General features: G+C 38.3%; 1 protein-coding gene across 2 annotated transcripts in view; it reads right to left on the reverse strand.

The window, feature by feature from the left end:
• Positions 1-19,348, reverse strand: part of LOC127425870 (guanine nucleotide-binding protein G(i) subunit alpha-2-like) — a 76,022-nt gene that overhangs the window by 33,398 nt on the left and 23,276 nt on the right. Inside the window, exon 1 of one of the 2 annotated variants that reach the window (XM_051672159.1) lies at positions 7,993-8,011. The exons of the other annotated variant lie outside the window; for it this stretch is intronic. The gene's annotated coding sequence lies outside the window, so the exon portion shown is untranslated. Of the gene's footprint in view, positions 1-7,992; positions 8,012-19,348 lie in introns of those variants that run through there. 2 annotated transcript variants of the gene reach the window in all.

Genomic DNA, 19,348 nt, shown 5'->3' on the forward strand with positions numbered 1-19,348 from the left:
GCGTCAAGTGAGATGGCTGCGACCGGAGACTGATCATTCACCACTGACCACATGATATTGATGAAACACCTAATGTTGTCAGAAGAGCTACAGCCCCGAATAAATCCCACCTGATCTATATGGATAAGAGATGTCATAACTTTACTTAATCGATTAGCCAGAATGTTTGACAATATTTTTACATCTAATTGGATCAGGGAGATTGGACGGTAACTCTTACACTCGCTTGGATCTTTGTCCTTTTTTAGAATCAGACTGATCCGGGTTTGTGTCATGGTTGGCGGAAACTTTCCATTCTTTAATGATTCAGTATAAACTTCTAACAAAAGTGGAAAGTTCAAACAGGGTTAACAATTATTTTTTGTGAGTAACATTGGACTGGTCTGCCATAACACTAAGTGCTAAAAATATAAATCCTTTGAAATATTACTTCAATAAAAAATTGTTTAATACATTAACAATGTGAAACCAAATTATTGGCATAGCAGATCTTGTACACTGTGTAATATAGGGTAGTAATTTATGTTGCTCCTAAGATCATCTAATATGATTCATGTTTTATAAAGACACTATCTGTACTACTGATCTTTTGTAGTGTCTAGTAGTGTGTCTGTTTGGATCTGCCATGTAAGAGTAAAGGATTTGACGACACATTTCAGTCAAGAAACTTGGTTAAAATTCAAATAGACTCTGACAGTCAGGCAGGTTAGCTATAAAGCTAATGATCAGGACACTCTACAAATGGGCAATATTCAGCTGTCGACATTTAACAAGACACTACACACGTTTATAACCGAGAGAAAATGATACAAACCTTAAATCACAGTATTCCTCTGATGACGTCCGTTTCTTTAAAAGTTTGCGGTCTTGGAGTTTATCTTTATGTAATTGATTCCATGCTCATGAGAGCTCTATGACTCTGGTCCCGCCCTGATAGTAAAACGAAGCATGATTGGTTGAAGATAGAATGTGCTATGATTGGTCTGAATAATGTTGCCGTTATCTGATTGGCTTGAGTAGACGATGGGTGGAGTCCACCTATTTGTGGATTTGTGTGCACGTCGACGCTAGATTTGTTACAAATCGACAAATTTGTGTAGCGATCCGCAAAAGCACAGGAAGCGATCCACAAATAAATGCCAGACAGAGTTGTTTGTGAGTTAAATATATATTAAATATATTTGTAAAAAAAAAAAAATTATTTGAAAATTTCATTCAATTTATTTGTGAACCAACTTTCTATTTGTGAATCTCTTTCCATTTGTATGTTAATATGCAACAATTCTATCTCCATATATTTTAAACCATTCAGCACTGATGGTGCCGCTGATATATTACAGATCTTCAGTGTGATGTGTAGAAGTGGGAAGACGGATTAAATCATAATAATAGATCATGAGAATAGAGTACAAGACTGAGAAAACTGCTTTATTAGTCTTAAAGGTGAGATGAGAACCTTCATTCATCTACTGTGCAAGAAATAACAAAAACTGTTGGAAAATGTTAATGTGTTAATCCAGTGTTTCTAATGAACCGGGTAAATAGAGGAGCGTCTTTCTAACACAAAACACAAGATCAATGTTCTGCTTTCACAAAAGGACAAACCAGGTCGAAAGTGATTAATAATACCAGCATAATATCCGTGTTGTAAATGAGTAATAGGCATTTGTAAATTCCCATGTAAACTGTGAAGAATCTTGCAATGCATGTACTGTGTATCATTTGTATTTATAAATATTGCATTATTTCATTAATATTTTCATGGCCTGCACTAAGACTAACTTTCTTATGAAACCACTTGCAAATTACATGAATCATACAGAGCTTCGTTTTCCTCTGCGCTGCTGTAAAGTCCATCATTGATGCACAGAGTGTAATTTGAATATGTGCGGGGCATCACAAGTGTGTATTACTGTACAACAGTGTGAAAGAAAATGCTTAAAGTTCCCCGTTTTGCCTCATGTAACTTTTAGCAATTTTCTATTCTAATGCGTATGATTAAATGATCAAAACATACAAAAATCTTTAAACAAAATAATTATTATATCAATTATTATCAATACTTGGTGTCATTTATTTAATATTGTGCTGAAAGTGTATCAAAAGACTGTACCTGACCATTTTTTTTTTTTATCTGCTTCAATCATTCTGCTTAATATCTTTAAAGATCTAATGCCATGAACTTTGCTAACTTTGTCAGATCCAAATAGTTTTTCCTCTCAAGTGCTCATTCTAGCAGCCTACAAAATAAAACTTCATCAACTGCTGGACTGATAAACCACGTGCACCCCTGACTCACAAAAATGGCCTAGAACAGCCACTCGATCCAAATAAACTTTTTTCGAGATCTTTCCATTTTTATGTCCAATAAGACGTTTTATGGGCAGCTGTCTGAGCCCGAGATCGTCCACCTGAATGTTTCCTCAGATTTTTGTCAGCATTAAGCAAATTTAAATCACTTTGAAACTCTCTTGTCTTAACTGTTTAATGTTTTACAAGAACAGCCAATAAAACTGTTATTTCACGAGTTTGCAGGTACATATAGACCTGCAGCATATTAAGGTAAACATATTTGGTGTGCTGTCCAAAGCGAAGGGGCTTGAGCTCTGAGATCCCCAACAGACAAACACTATTGTGCATCAGGAAAATCTTCTGATTATCGATGTGTGAAAAAAGCAGCGATCCCAAGCCTATTGATTACTAATCAGAAGCCCATGATGATGTTCCTCTGAATCTCAGAAACATCTTGAATCGAGTGTTTCTGAGAGAAAAGTGTCATTCTTTCAGCTCATCATCATCTAAATGCTCACAGCCTTTGAATTCCTTGTTTTAATGTTTAATTAATTGATAACATCAGAAAAACTGTCTAATCAAATGAATATATAGAACCTTAAATGAAAATAAAACAGAATTACTTTTCAACATATCACTGCATTATTTTATCAAATGAAATGCTTCTATATAGATCTTCACAACACAATACAAAACACAGAGTTATTATTTTTCGCATTATTAATAAAATCATTGATGAAAACTTTTATTCAATTCAACAGCACTCTTGCTTGTGAGATATTGCTTAAATGCAATTATTATAGATTTATTAGTAGTAGTAGCAGTGTTACTACATTGAATATTACATTTTACTATCCAGTAGTAATATATGTCTGTCGCAATTTCTTACATTTCACGTGTATAGTTAAATCAGGCTTTTATTTTGACAGAAAGCTGAATGAAGCACTTTTAGATTGTGTGTTTTTGGTGACAGCTTCTCACCTCTGGATAAACATTCACTATTAGGGATGTGCACAGACAGTCATCATCTGGTTAACTGTTCGAATGTTTTCAAATATCAAAATGACTAGCCTATTCAGTTATTCTACATGTGCAATAAAGGTCCACGAGAACCATCATATAGTGACCATGAGGAAGTTAACCCACATGACTCTACCCACCCTAGCAACCGGGCCAAATGGTTTCTTAGGAAGTCTGGCTGGAGTCAATCAGCACGCTCTGGATTCAAACTTGTGACTCCAGGTGTGATAGTCATCGTCTTTGCTCTCTGAACTACACAGACCGTCCAATGTGATCACGTATTGTTCTATAAAAGGCTCATAGCTCACTGTGCAATGCTATTCTAAGTGGTGTTTGACGCATAACATTGAAATAAACAATCTTTATACCCGAGGTTAGACTCACAACGAAAAAACAAATAACTGTTGTTGAACTCTACCCTATTGTGTTCACCGTTCTTGAAACTTTAATTTGATTAGACAGTTTTTGATAACATTTATTTAAACCAGTGTCTAAAAACGGTTCAAGGAATGAAAACGAAAACCGAAAACAAACGTAACAGAAAACTGGAACAAAGTGATTTTCAATTGTTCCGGAGTGAAAACTGTTTTTAAGTGCTGGTAACTGGTTATAATTGGTTAATTTCGTTCCGATTATTTTTTCATGAAACTAAAGGCCAAAGAGTTTATCACAGTTTATTTTTGGAATTACACCACTTCATGTTGCCCGAAAAAATGAAACATGTGCTTTGATCCTGAAGGAAACTGCTGCATCACACATTTCTTTGCCTAACTGCCCAATGTGGGCATGTCATTCTGTAAATTAAGATCTTTTAACAGCTATGTCAGGGCTCCAGACAAAAAAAAAATACTATTAATAAACTGAAACATTAAGGAGACAAATGGCTGTTTTTAGTCACCAAATCGCAGAATTGCTCAATTTAGATTGTTGTTCAGAAACAAGATAGAATGGGGGGTCTGGGTATCTCAGCGAGTATTGACGCTGACTATCACACCTGGAGTCACGAGTTCGAATCCAGGGTGTGCTGAGTGACTCCAGCCAGGTCTCCTAAGCAACCAAATTGGCCCGGTTGCTAGGGAGGGTAGAGTCACATGAGATGCCCGGATTGACGGTCTCAGACGCGGAGGCAACTGAGATTCGTCCTCCACCACCCGGATTGAGGCGAGTCACTACACCACCACGAGGACTTAAGAGTGCATTGGAAATTGGACATACCAAATTGGGGAGAAAATCAAAAAAGAAACAAGATAGAAAGCCGAAGAAAAGGAAGACAGCTGATAACCCATTAATCAGAGGTTTAATAAACAATATATATATAGTTGAGAAGATAAGTTTGCATTCCCTTTTGTCTCGTAAATGTTCACACCCCTTTCATAATTTATACAAATATAAGAGATAAAAGATTTTTTTATTTAGTACTGCTCTTCAGAATATACATTACAGATATTTACATAAAGTATAGTATGTATATAGTAGTGTGTTGTCTTCTTGAGCATCAATGATGTTGTGTAATAGTTGTGTACAAGTCCCTAAGTGTCAAAAGCTTGATCTCATTCATATATATATATATAAATTGTTTTACAGTATTGCCTTAGTCTTTCTTTACTGTGACTAGATGGTCCAGACACAGAGACTACAAGAGTGCAAATTGAATGAAATCTCAGATGCAGTTTATTGTGCTACTCCAATCGCAATCAATAATTATCAGAAGAAGAAAAAAACCGGTATACAATACGTGACTTTTAATTATAAAGAAGCCCCAAATACACATGGGACTCTTATTTTGAAATGTCTGCACTCCCAGTTGTGAGTTCACTGACAGCTGATTCGCTGAGAAAGTGAATCTGATTCAAACTGCTAATGGTAACCTGAGCTCCTGAGTTCAAACCCTAAGCTCTTTTCAGGTGATTCATGAAAAAGACCCGGTTCAAAAGAGTCATTTGTTCGCACTGGGTGTGTTGTTGTGTGTGGTGCAGCGAGCTCATCAGAAAAAGAACGGGTGAAAAGTGGTGCGAGACACACTGGTTGTGCGCATTCAAAAAATGTATTCAATAACTCGCAAGATGTTATCTGACGAAACTGCATATGAACGCACACAACCCGACTGTCGCCAGTGGTGACTAGATTTTAAATTATTGTCACAATCAATTATTTTTGGTCACATTTGCGACCGTTTTAGTCGCAGTCTGGAGCCCTGTATGTATAATTACAACATATATATGCAAGACTATAGATATAAGGAAAACATTATTAGAGGTAAAAAGTACATTTCTCAATTGTTTCCAAGTCGTCACTGAATTATTGTTAGATGTGAATAATAATGATTAATACAGATTTGATGCTGCCAGGTTTTGACTGAGAAGCAGATCTGTAATTAAAATTATACTTATAAATCCACCACACATGAAAAAATGTAATTGCTCATTTTTGCTTATTTAGGTGAGGCAAGTGCCTTAATTTGAGCTTGTTTTCCTGACCAAATGGATTGCTTCACTTGTGAGATCTGGCAACACTGCAATTGGTATTTCACCCACCTCATAGTGCAGAGTACTGTCACTTTAAAAAGAATGTTATTAACCGTTCTTTTATTTAGCTCTAACCGGTAACCATCTGGAAAGGAGGCTGCAAAACTTCTGAACAGATATTGATGCTTTCTAGATCAGAACAGGATTCTCAGAGAGAAAACACGCCTAACCACAGGGCACATACAGGAAGTGAAGTCATACTTGTATTGCTATGGTAACCTCTACCCAGCCAAATTCAGAGGAAAAAAAGCAGGACATGAGAAGAAAACAGGGGAGGAGGTGTGGCTACAGCTCAAATGTTTTATTAAGTACTTAAGATCTTGTGCCAACCCCACAACATTCGTTTATTACTTGAAGCGTTCTGTTAAAGCACAAACGTATGTACTTGAAATATAGACTAAGTCTTGGCTCAGATGCCATATCACATTAAAAATACACATCTACACCAAAAGGCTGGCCTTTGGGTCACGATATCAGATCTGTAACCTGTGGACGACCCTCTAGTGAAAGGCCAACTGAAAGACCAAGAACATATCGATTGATGTCTATTTTTAGTTGAACATCAAAAAAAAAACAAAAAACATATATATTGTAATCACCTAATTTCAGCAATTGTGTATACATCTCATTTGCCATTATTAAATAGTTTTTTGTATATCATCCATTGAAAAACTGAGTAGAACAGTTACAAGCAAAAGACAAGACTGATGAACACTTCTGTTTCTCTGATGAAGCTTTGAGGTTTTGATGGTTTTATCCATCCAGTTAAACTCAAATCTACTCTTCAGTTCTGCCACAGAGCTGCATTTATACATTTAATTATCCATTCAGCAGTCACAAGGGGCTCCACTGATGAATTATGTAGAGTAAAACATGTGTTATGATGCCATCAAACTCAATAGCAGAAAAAAGCCTTTCAGTTTTGAAAATATGGTTTTGTATGTCAGCACAAAAGAGCTGGAGTGTGTGTGCATTTTGCTGTTTGTGATTGTTCACACTTCTAACAATACAGAGCACAAGTCCAGCACTGTAAATCACTGCTATTAAACACACGACACGCTCCTCAGAATCACTACATGCTATAGAAATGTCGACAAAGGACCACTATGAATGTATTTGCTAGGACTTGTACCCTGATCCTGGAACAGGTTCATTCACCCAAACCTGAATCCACAGTGCTATAACAGACCTCAGATCAGGGCGATGGGGCCGTTACTTGAAGCACCTGCAGAATGGTTTGGTAGGGAGGTCTGGTGGTACGCTAGAGGAATACGGAGTGATTTCCCCCAACAGTGCTAACAGAGATGGCACTGTTTGAGACACCCTTCCCCTGTACCTCAAACATGCTCTTTTTTCTCCTTTTGTTTATTCCATTTCCTTTCGAAACAGTTCACCTCTCTCTCCCTCATTCCCACTCTTAATTCAGCTGACCAATGTCACGTTCTGGGAGACAGACAGACAGAGAGAGAGAAATAAAAAAGCAGATGCAAGAAATATGACTCATTGGATTTTCCATCAACTTAAATTTCCATAGAAAAACGGAGCTAGAGAAGTGACTGATGTAACAGAATCTCAGTTTAACCGTAAAAAAAAATCTGCTTCTATTTCTCTTTCCATCTATCTATCGTTCTTAACAAGTACTGTCATACACTACAGATATTAAACATCTTTTGGTCGTAACCCTAACCTGATAAAAAAGTACCGCTGTAAATGACGTCACACACAGGCTATTAAATAATACAAAGAACGTGTCTGGGGAGGATCGTAAGCTTTGTTTCATATGCAGTGAAATAACAAAAAAGTGCTCTCCTTGCTGACTTTATTGATGCAATTGAGCTCATGAAGCCCTACATGTGAAATAATATCTGTGAAATGAGATGAGATTTCTGGATAAGTTCTCTGGGTACCACACAGTCCACGGCAGTTACAGCAGCAAGTGATCACTATCGGTAAGCTCTTTCGTTGTGAAAACACGACTACGTGCTCAAGTATGAGGGCACAACAAACAGAACACTGGATACGGTCATTTACAGTTGGTAAGTTAAATCTCTGACATGATATAAGAGCGAGGACAGTGAGCTTGTTGAGCAACAATCAAACTGAAATGACTTTGCAAAAGAGAGATTTGACGTGGATTTGACATGAACATCCTTACCGGAAGAGGAAGAAGTGCGTTTCAACGTGCCAGTCTGAGAGGCGCAGCTGAAGAGAAGCTGAGGTTTTGAGTCAAAGAACAAAAAGGCATCACCAACAGCACTGGAGTTGATGCGACTGGAGAGGGAGCTTATTTTACACAAGTTAACCCCTTTGTAGCCATATCTGCGACGGGACCGATCGAGTCTCTTTTTTTTCTTGATGATGACGGCATCATATCCAGAAGAATGGTCACATACTGATCATCTCAAAATATTTAAAGAGGAAGGAGTATTTGAAATTTAGAGCAGCGCAGAAAGGGAAGGAGGAAAATATAAAATGACCTCTCTGGCTGAGTCAACAGGAACTGGCATCAACAACAAAGGGACAAAAGGTTCTCCTTTGCAACGTCTCCTTTCCTCATCAGGGCTAACTACAGACAGATAATCTTTCCAGAGACACAACCTGACCAGCAAAGCACTTTCAAATGCCACCCATTCTGTCTTCACACAGCTCTCTCCAACAACTCACACATTTCTGCGTTAATTTGTACGAAACATGCAGCGTGGCAATCTAAATGTAGAGGAGGAATGCCATGTCCAGAATTACCTGTAGTCAATAAGTCAGGGGGAGTGCGGAGAAGGACATGCAACACGAAAACAACAGTGTAAAATCGTGTCGCAGCTCATCAGCAATCAATGTTTCAATGTTTCAACAGTCTTTAGCAGTTAAAGACAGCCGGAAAAAAACTACAGATGACGTTCTTGTCAGCTAAAAGGCAGTTAGATGTTTCATGCTGTAAGTTTCATGTAAAACCTATCCATGAACCAAGTGGCATGAAGAACATAAATATTCTCCTCTGGATTCCTAAGCAAATCACTTGATGGGTAACTTAAAATTGGAGAACCGAACAGTCCTAGTTGTCTGATCAATTTTATTAGACAAATTCAGTGTTTCCTCAGGGATATAAACTAAAAGAATGAACAACCTTACTTGTATTACCCAACAGAGTTTGTACGAGGGGGAAAAACTAAGCGTGTGTTTTGGTGTCTGTTAATCATTCATTACAGTTGATGCTTGTGGAGAACTGTTTGCTTTGGATCACTGCTAGGGTGAAACCATGTCACTACCCAAATATACTTTCTGCCTAACAGGAAGCCAGCGTGAGGGTTCCGCCCAATCCTTCCTGTTTAGGATGCCAGCTACCGTAGCACAGAATATCCACACTACAGTTTCCACAGCACTAAACACCGATGATGCTGAAGACGAGCAAGTTTTTAAAACCACATGAATCAGTGTCAAACTTGAGCTTGGGTCTGGGCTGCTTTCTCTGTTCTTACAGATTATAAAGCTGGAGCACATCTGTCAGTCAGCATACCAGCTTCAGAGATCTGAGCAGCCCCAGGCGCAGCGTGCCCTGATCAATTTGGACGGCCATCTTTACTCAACCTCCAGCAAACAAAACAAACTGCCTGAGAAAGCTTGTCTGAAGGACGGGAGAGACATTCAGTTGACTTTTCATTGTTTCAAGGAGTTGGAGGCAAGACGCCCAGTTCTTCAATTCAGCTTAAAGACAATTACACAATGTTGAAAATCAATCATTCTCCTCAACGCCTCACTCCAAGAATGCTCAAAAAAAGATCCTAAAGGCAAAGTATTCACATTTATTGCTCCCTTGCTGAAGTGTCTTTAAAGAAAGTACATATATTGTATAGACCAAAGTTTAATGTTTGGTCTGGGAAGTTAAAAGGAGAGCATGGATAGCATGTAATGCACACTGCAAATTGAATGTAAGAAGCCACTCAAATGCTGAAAACACAGACTTTAACACATTAAATGAGCATCACGTGTTGTGCTATTTGTAGTAGATGACAGAGGAGAGCTCTCATTCACTGTGATGCATGCAGAGCCTGCAGATTATATACAGTATACTGAACTAAATCGCAGCATTTTGCGCTTCAATAATCACACTGGGTTATATAACCAACGTCTTATCCGGAACTGTGAAACTACAGTCAAAACACAAAACCAGAAACACCTTCAATTTAAAATAACATTTTGATTCAATATAAAAGCTTGACGTGTGAAATGTAAGAAATTGCGATATATTACTAGTGTTTAGGAACATTTATTATTATTACATTGAACTTATATCTTACAAGCAAGAGTGCTGTTGTACTGAATACAAGTTTTCATCAATGTTTTCATTTTTAAAGTGTTGCTCTGTTGTGCAGCTCTTTATCTGACAAAATAAAACCAATGTTGTGTTTTAGATTATACTGTGAGGATCTTTACAAAAGCACTTTCGTTAAAAAAAAAATATTATTTTGTTGAAAATTAACTGCTCCATTTTCATTTGATTAAAGTTTAGATTAATTTGATTAACACAATTTTGATGATGAAATTAATTAAACTTTATAACACAGAATTCTGAATAAAATTGGAAAACATAGAATTTGGGAAAAAGTCAAACAGGGTATATTTCCATTAAAGAGACACCAAAACCAAGTAACAGAGAACCTTGCAGTTGTAAATGTAGGTGTTGAGTTTGATCCAGAAAAGTAGAGATCAAAATAATTGTCATATAATGTCTTTTTATTTTTATTTTTCTTTAACTTTTCCATGTAAAGCACTTTAATTTACCACAGTGTATGAAATGTGATGTATAAACTTGCCTTGCCTAAACAGAATTTAGGGTTAGGGTTACTCTAACCCTAACTGATTTCACAAGCTCCTACTTAAACTTGCTTATTTGAGAAACACTCAAAGGAAACATGCTATTGTTTTAATTTGTTATTTACATTGAAATTTTACATTTAATAGGCTAAAAGAGTGTGTTCAATAGCATATTACCTATTTTTTCTGAGGTTTTGAAATTTGTATCAAGAATCGTTAAATTTTACTGGCATTGGTACCGACTACTGAAATTTTGGTATTGTGACAACACAATTCTAGGAAAAGAAAAAACTATAAAAACAAAATGTAATTACAGCAACTTAGTAATATCCAGGAGAGTTCATGCGAAACTTATGGAAGATAATGACTCTGCCAGTGACCGTTTAAAAAAAACTGAAGCCGAGCTTGTTTCATTCAGCAGCAAATTAATTTAATTTAATAGAAGTTCTGTGCCGACAGGTCCTTCAAACGCTTTTCCTATAGTGGTGTACATGTTACAAAACTATGGCAAGGAAAACTCATTTCAGGAGGGAGTTCTGTGTGTTTACGGTGTGAATCTCTGTGTGCGTGGCAGATTGAAATTCCAGTCTTCAAAGGGAAAGACTAAAAGATGTTTAAAGGGAAATGAACATCACACCTCAGAGTTGCAAGGGCATCAAGTGAAGCCAAGTAATACTGGGACTACCAAGAAAGAAAAGGGGAAAACAAACTGGCAAAAAAAGTATTTGAAATGGGCTGATTCGATGTTTTGAAACAGCGGGCAAACAACACGTTACATTCCTTGACGTTGACATGACTTGAATGGAGTTGCCAACTGTCAGTGCAGGTGAAAATCATCAAGTGAAACATGTCAACGGAAAAGCCCATTTTTATGCACATTTTGAATTGAGTTTAAGGAATCCTGAATGGAAACGCTTGAGATGTGAATAAACTTAAAATTCACATAAAATTGAATGCGCTAGGAGGAGGTGGATTTCCTGGAGTTTTGCATTAGTTAAAATGCGTATTAAAGTGATGGAAACAGCTTATTCGTATAAACGATGACGTGTCATGACCATTTGTAAAGCGCAATGGCAATACGCTCGTCAGATGGTATAGGTGTGCAAGAGCTTGTCGTGACTGGCTCAATGAAAGGCCCGACCATTGCACACAATTCTTCAAATGTAGCCCTGGTTAGTCGAAAGTGCTTCACCCAAAGATCGTCATTAAAGTGAGTCCTCACAATCCACCAGAACTGTTTTGAACGCGGGCGCTCCCAGGTATAAGGAGGCTGTCGGCGAATGGGAATAGCAATTTGAGCCCTCATTATGTGAGCTATTGCACTTATTCTGTGATGTCTCCTGACAGCATTTAATAACATAATGTACAATTGCTTTATAACAGCAAATACAACTCTCCCCGAAGCAAAGAGTTCGTTCAGCTGCTCCATGACAAAAAGGCGGGCTCCCTCAAAATAATGCGCGTTTACAGTTCATGGAAACACACAATGTTTTGCGTTTTCTTTAGTTGAATTTTAAGAAATGTGCATTAAAAATGTTAAACATTTTGATGGAAACCCCGCTATAGCAATATTCAATTTGGTGCATCACAATGAGTTGAGCAAAGCCAGAACTAATGGTATTATTAAGTGTCATCTTGACATGTCCCCACAAACATGAATGAGATTCGAGAGTTGTTCTTTTATGTCCTATTTGTATGGAAAAGAGCAGCAAGAGCAAATGATGACCGATTTTTCTAAATCAGATGCACAAGTATTTCACTTCATGAGGCGTGTTTTGGCATGATTGATTAGTAAATCCAAGAATAGCAGATTAAATTACATGGTTAGCTACAAACCATTTGGAGTTCAATTCCTACATGATCATGCAAATATACATTTTTAGAAGCCTTTAGTGCAAAATGTCTTTTTAAATAAATGTCTTTTTTTGTTGCAGCCAGACATCACTTCAGTCTACTACGTTAGACTTCACAGAGGACAAACTGCTGCCAACTCCAACCGTAAAATATGGGATACTTCACTGGACACTGCCTGAAACTTGGACAGAAGATGGACTTCACCAGAAATGAATTGCCAAAAGCCTCCAACCAGACTGTGATGACTCTCGCTGACCTCTGTCTGCATCATGTTGGTAAAAGGATGGACTACACTGTTAAAATAGCAGAGCTGTTGGAAAAAATAGTTTCAGCAATGCATTGCGATTCATACTCAAACAATTCTGAATCGATTCTCAAAAGAATCAGAATCGATTCGGAGTTCAGTTTAAATCACGGCAGAGCAGTGGCGTGTGCCAAAGACAGATGTAGAAACAAGGACACGACTTGCATACACTAAAGTCGAGCGCACACATACGACTGTTTGCAGACCAGCTGTATCAAACACATGACAGTTTGTGCCTGAATGAAACTACGATCCTGAAATTATTTCACAAACCCACTCAAATCACAACGGGAGAGTTTATGTGTGATAAGAAGCCAACAAACATCACGAAAGACGAGCTCGCACCCATTATTGCACTGATTTGCACACAATGGGGGAAAACACAGAAGAAAATAATGACAAGGCAGCGGTTCAGGAGATGTTGGTGATGTTTTCATTTAATTATTTTTTTCTCCCCCCCCCCCCCTTCAGGATGGACTTCAAACACTTTGTCATTAATCTTACAGTTCACACAAGCATGACTTGTATTACACATAAATGACTAATATCGGCATTATATTCATGCCATTTAGCCAGAGGGGAACTTTGGCAACAGACTCCATAAAAACATTGTCCTTTAATCTGTCCACAACACCTCACAAATAAACTTGTGGAATATGCATAATAACAGGAACATTGCTTACAGCAGGGGATTTAAAGTCAGAAAATGACTAAAATGTAAAGGGATCATGAAGTGTGTTTTTTTAATAATTTTATTATCTTCGCTGAGGTCCTTTGATAATGTTATAAAAGTTTTTTTTTATAACCAAAACAGTCACAATTTAGTAATATATGATCATTTTCCACCCTGTTTTTGGCCCTCTGTCTGAAACGCTCAGTTTTGGCCTAAGCGCCTCCTTAAAACTTCAACATAAACGCCCACTGTTATGATTGGCTAACAGCGTGCAGCCCCTCAAATACAGCAAACTCAATCGGAAGAGAATGAACCTCGACATTATAAAACAAAATTGCAGTGTTTACAGATAACACGCATCCAACACGTTGCATCTGAATATATTAACCTGTTCATCTCAAGCACAACTGTTATCACTCAGCACCATAAACTATCAAACAGTCATGACATCTGAAATGTTCATGAATGAAACTGTGTTTTTAACTGCCCCATCCTTCAATAACAGTTCCTTTGCAAAGCTTGAATCCGATTTTGTCTGTTCACAAGCAATTCATGCTGACATGAGCCAAAAAAATGCACACACAGTCCAAAGAACGGTGAAATTACGCACATACATACTGTAGGCGCACTGAGGTGCACATCGCCGGAAACACACGAAACGGTCGAAGACGTCCATCGTTCATCGTCAAGGACGTCCAATGTTTACATACACCAGCAATAAAAAAATAGCGCAGATGGGCGAAAGAACGCGTCCATGATGGGTTTGTGTTCAAAACAACAAGAGGCAGCAGCTGAATGAAAGATAATTGCTTCTCCCTTTCAGAGTTGTAACTTGACACTGCGTCTTCTAAAAGCGGCGAGATACATGACAGCGGTCAAAGAGTCCGTGTAGTTCATGTTTATGTATAAAATCATTCAAAATAGTCCAAATGGCTCCCCTTTGGTGTTTTGTTTCAAGTTTTAAGTTTTATTGTCATTCCAGCCAATTTACAAGTAGTGGAATGAAATGGCGATTTATCAGGTCTGCAGTGCACAATTAAAGACAAAACAAGGCACACTTCACAAACATAATAAACAATAAACAAGTGCTTAAGAAACAAACACTATGAGCAATATAAATCTATAAGTACATATACATGTATACATGCAATGTAGACAAACTGTACTGTAAACAATATCCATATTCTCTAGACAATATATACTGAACAATAATAAATACAATGAAATTAGAGGGGGAACACACCGTGACCACTCACATACTGGTGGCAGAAGCAGCAGCATATGGTAAATATACCAGTATATGATATACAATAAAGTGTAAAGTGTGCAAAAGGCTGAATGTAGTGCAAACTTTATTTTTTCCTTGAGTCAGGTTTAAGTTCTTGTCCTGGAGGTGGAAGGAGGTGTCAGGGTGTTGAAGAGCCTGACAGCCTGAGGGAAAAAGCTGCTGCAGAGTCTTTGTGTTTTGGCCCGTATGCTACGGTGTCTCTTTTTAAATGGCAGCAGGTCAAAGAGTATGTGGGAGGGGTCCACTATGATGCTGTGGGCCTTGCGCAGACAGCGTTTTTGGTAAATGTCTGTTATGGATGGGAATGAGAGTCTGATATTTTTTCCGCTGTTTTCACAATGAGTTGCAGGGCCTTGTGGTCTGAAACATTGCATTTTCCAAACCAGATGGTGATGCAGGTTGTTAGAATGCTCTCAATGGTTCCTCTGTAGAGCATGGTGAGAATGTGAGAAAGTGAAGATGCTGCTGTGCTTTCTATGTTAGGAATAGTTAGCCACACAAGGCCTGCTCTCTTGACTTGAACTGTGTGCCATTTGTAACATTTTATTCACCATTTCATGACCCCTTTCAATTTATTGTTGAATGTGGTAAATTTGTGCATAAGCAATGCTTTGAATAATGAGGATAAATTAAAGACGCAACTTCTCAAAGTTTACAACGCTGAGAGTAACTACACACAAATGCACCGCACACTGTCAGCACGCTTTAACATCCAGAAAGTTGCATCTCTTAATTCATCCCTTTAAAAGGACCACAGCTATAAATATAACTCTATAAATCACGAAATCCCTATGGGTTACGAGTTTTAAAAAGAAACAGTAGTGACAGTATTAGAATGGCATTGGTATGCTAAAGTGCTATATAACAAGAAGAAAAAGGGTTGCAGGGTGTAAATACACACAAAGCTCAGTGTGTGTCTTCTACACATTCTCAGATTAGCACTTTCAGCATTAGGCAATTTCACCCTTGCCTCCTCACTATTTCCCTATCAAACTCTCTCTCTCACACACACGTCTCACAGCCTCAGAGCGCTCACACTCAGGTGACTGTGTTTCCTGCACTTATTGATTTCTGTGTCCCCATCTCCTGCCACAGGACTGGTGTGAAACACAGCTGCCCAAGCTAATGATTAGCCCAGCAGTGGGGGAGCTGCCGAGACACAGACAGATCAAAAGGAACAACAGTCGTAAGCAGCACTATCCTTAGGAAAACCTTAATAAACAGTGCCATAAATTCACCATCATATGGATCAGAACATTAGATAACATTCAATGGAACTGGAGAAATTTCCAGGCTGAGGTGTGACAGTGGAGTTGAGATTGTTCTGAAGGAACAGAAGGAAGCTCTTTGCTGAATTACCCTTCACTCACATTCTCTGTCATTATGCGGATAGATCTTTGAGGGTTGTAGCCGTATCTCACTCTTTCTCTCAAAGGGTTTTCATAGTCTGTTCACGTTATGCTGCCCTGCAAAGAGTCTTTCTGTGGCAGGGCACAAAACCACCAACCTAATTACAAATCACAAAACCCTTAGTACTGCAGACGAGCCCCAGCTGCATTCTGCACCCTTCCCACCCCAAACACACTCTCTCTCCTCTGGTCACCCCAGCTCGCTCTTAAGTCACTGAAATCCCTCTCATTTTCTCTTTAACTAACCTCTTTCCCCTCCTCTTTCTGAAGCACACATTAAGTGGTATTATGTGACTTGGATCTCTTAGAATCATCATTGAAGACCACCAGGTTTAGTGCTCGTCCTGTTTGTTGCTTGATGCTCATTATTTACCATTAAAGTCTGCAAAATCTTTGTTTATCAAGGTGATTTCTAGATGGTAAACCTTGTTCTGCTAAACTTTTATGAGAAATGGGTTACCATCAAGCCAAAACCACTTTCCAATGTATTCCTCCACCTGAGCCACAAGCCCTTAATGAATGCTGTCTCTATCAGCGGGGTTCTTCTTCCTCATCTGTCCTTGTCTAATCAAATTTTAAGGGATTTTCTCTTAGTTGAGATGAACATCTTCCCTAATCCATCTTCTAATCACCCTCTCAGTGGCCAAACATAATAAGAGGCCACTCACTCAAGCAGCTGTGGATGCTCACTGTCCACCAGATACACACATTAAAAAATCATCACACCAAAGAGTTATCTTGAGAACGGAGGTGTCAGAGCTTGTTGCAATGGGAGTCAGATTGCTGTTGCTCCTGCTGCTTGCCTTGGACTAAAGCAGGAAGTTCTAAGCAGGAAGTGGTGTAACTCAGAAACAGACAGGGTACAACTGCAAGAATCTGCCGTACATGGATTGAGCACATTGAAGAAATGGTGATGAATGTCCAACTAGCTCTCAGCGGTGCAATTCTCTCAGTCTCTGAGAGATGGTAAAGAAGCCTGAGGTGAGATAGCAAGTCAGGTCCTCAAACGGTGTTTCCCCAAGTACAATGATTGGCTGTTTCCTTCTGCCCTGAGCTAAAAGACTCTTCACTGCGAGTTAAGAGCAGGGAATATTATAATACCCTTTAGAAATAAGGTGTTAATGAAATTAGGCTAAGTTTAGGCTCCCATTAGTTTGAGTTCCCATTGCACCTTGAAGTAAAAAGTCAAAATTCAAAATGTTCCAGATGTTTAAAAAATAAAATTTCCAATGTATACATGATATGCAACTACATAATTATGTTAAATATGAATTAACTGCCATTTTGTAATAAACTAACCATGTACGTCAGCCACCACCAAAGACCATATTTGACCCAGAAAAAGAGTGTTGTTTATCATTATAGTTGAAGTTATTTACAAATGAGTAGCTTATCTCCATTTCTAACAATGATGTGGTCATCTGGGAAAGTCCAGAATAGGTCAAGTGTGTTTATGACTTACAACAGACCAACATATAAAAAAACCCCAAAAAAAACCCCCAAAAAAACAATCTGTCACAGGGTTGGGGGAGAGCGAGAGGAAGTAAAGAAAAAACAAAAAAAGAGCGAGAAAGTCCAAAAGACAGGATTTATTATTTGTAGCACATCACAAACACAGAGTGTGTGTGGAGCAGTGAATGAGTGTGTGTGACGACTCGATGGCCGCTGGGCACCGTGCCCTGCCAATTCTATCTCCGTGTTTCCCATTAATTACCTAGATGCGTTGGCCCACTACGGTCTAATTTGTCCCGCAACAGTTTCATAATGAACCGAAAATATTTTTACTCTTCTCAAAATAAAAGATCTCTAACATTATGTTTTGCACCCTTGCTTCGGCAAAGCATCTCTCAGTCCCAGTCAGTCAGCCTCAGGCCCCGCTGCACGCACATGCTCACACACACACACACACACACACACACACTGGAACCGTTAACGTTATTCCCAGCGACTCTGACAACTTAAGTATTTTCAGCATCTGAGGAGCAAGTAACACACAGGTAACCACTTTTGCTTCATTTCTTTGATGGCTCACAGGGCTCAACATTAACGCTTGTACGGGACAAGTGGATTTTTGAAGGGGCAAGTGAAAGAGAATTTTACTTGCCCGACCGGACAAGCAGACTGATTAAAACATCAATAACAAAAAAAATAACCATATATATTTGTGACAGCCTAGGCCTGTGTCACTTATTAGAAAGTTCATATTCTTATTCTGCTGTTGAAAGTAATCAAGAGCACGCAATTTTATAATTTCACTAGTGATCTAGTAACAGCTGCGCCCTGTTTGATTGACAGGCGGCATGTGTGTGTGTGCTGAACATGCCCCCCTTGTTCTATTATTTTTAATCTATTTTATTCATTGCTGTTTTTAATTGTTATTTTATTACTGACTGGTTTACTAGTCTTGAATAATTACTTAAGAACTTGAAATCATTCTTCCATAATTAACATATTAGTTATTGTTATTATTTGTTGTGGTTTTAAAGCTGGTATTGAGAATCATCAAACATGTAACTTTTTTACTCGGACAAGTGAATGACTAATTTACACATGACAATGCTTAATGTCGAGCCCTGGCTCAAATGTATGCTCTAGTCGATTTTGTATTTTGACCATTTGTGAACTGCATTAAACTCGGTCTCATTTACCGTGTTTTGTGAGTGTGACTTTTTTGCTGTGTCATCACCATTCATATCTATCAAGCAATGTGTTTATGATTAAATTACTACTAGAGCACAAAATTGTTTACAAAAGCACAAAGTTCTTCATAGATCTAGCCTCTTAATTTTGCTCTTAAAATGCACCAGATTGATGCATTTAACTTTAAAATGTACAAAACTTTCTTACAGGGGCATGCCCCCGGACCCCCCACCACAGTCTCACAAACTCCTGTGGGAAACACTGCTCTCTTATCGGCTGTAGAGGCACAGGAATCTTTAATGAAACCTTTCCTGAAACTTCCCTAATCCTCCCACAGAACGGATCTACGCAAGCATTACATCAGCAGAGCGAGAAGTGACAATCAAATCTATAGCCTAATTACACGTTTCAGAAACATCCATTCTCTTGACAAACTATCATTTACATTACACACACACACACACACTTTGACTTTGTATGTGTTCAGGAAAAAGTTTTGCACATAAGAGTCTCAAGATAAACTATGAAGTCTTT

The sequence above is a fragment of the Myxocyprinus asiaticus genome, chromosome 35 (assembly GCF_019703515.2).
Source record: "Myxocyprinus asiaticus isolate MX2 ecotype Aquarium Trade chromosome 35, UBuf_Myxa_2, whole genome shotgun sequence".
Lineage (NCBI taxonomy): Eukaryota > Metazoa > Chordata > Actinopteri > Cypriniformes > Catostomidae > Myxocyprinus > Myxocyprinus asiaticus.